The sequence below is a fragment of the Colobus angolensis genome, unplaced genomic scaffold (assembly GCF_000951035.1).
Source record: "Colobus angolensis palliatus isolate OR3802 unplaced genomic scaffold, Cang.pa_1.0 Scaffold34, whole genome shotgun sequence".
NCBI lineage: Eukaryota > Metazoa > Chordata > Mammalia > Primates > Cercopithecidae > Colobus > Colobus angolensis.
Window position 1 is genome coordinate 6,471,510 of NW_012116710.1, and position 669 is coordinate 6,472,178.

Here is a 669-nt window from a genome sequence, read left to right on the forward strand (position 1 = left end):
CCCAGCTACTCGGGAGCCTGAGGCAGGAGAATCGCTTGAACCTGGGAGGCAGAGGTTGCAGTGAGCGAGATCACACCACTGCACTCCAGCCTGGGGAACAAGAGTGAAACTCTGTCTAAAATAAAATAAAATAAAATAAAATAAAATAAAATAAAATACAATCAGACAATTGCAGAAGTATGGGATGTTATACAAAACAACTGGCCTGGACTATTCAAAAACTCAGTGTCAAGATAGCCACAAAAAAGGGGAGGAGGCCCAGCATAGTGGCTCACACTTGTAATTCTAGCACCTTGAGAGACCAAAGCAGGCAGATTGCAGACTCGAGGAGGATCGCCAAAGGCCAAGAGTTCAAGAACAGCCTGGGAAACATATCAAGACTCTATTTCTACCAAAAAAAAAAAAAGCCAGGCATGGTGGTACTCACTTGTAGTCCTGGCTACTTGGTAGGCTCAGGTGGGAGGGTCGCCAAATTGAGGCTGCAGTGAGCCACGATTGTGCCTTTGCACTCCAGACCGGGAGACAGCAAAACATCATCTTGAAAACAAAATCAAAAGAAAAATAAAAAACCCAAAAAAACGCAAGTTGGGCATTGGTTAGATCAGATGTCTTCCACTGTCATAATTTTCTCACCGTTATCATTCGTGCAAAGGTGGTTTCAATCCTAAG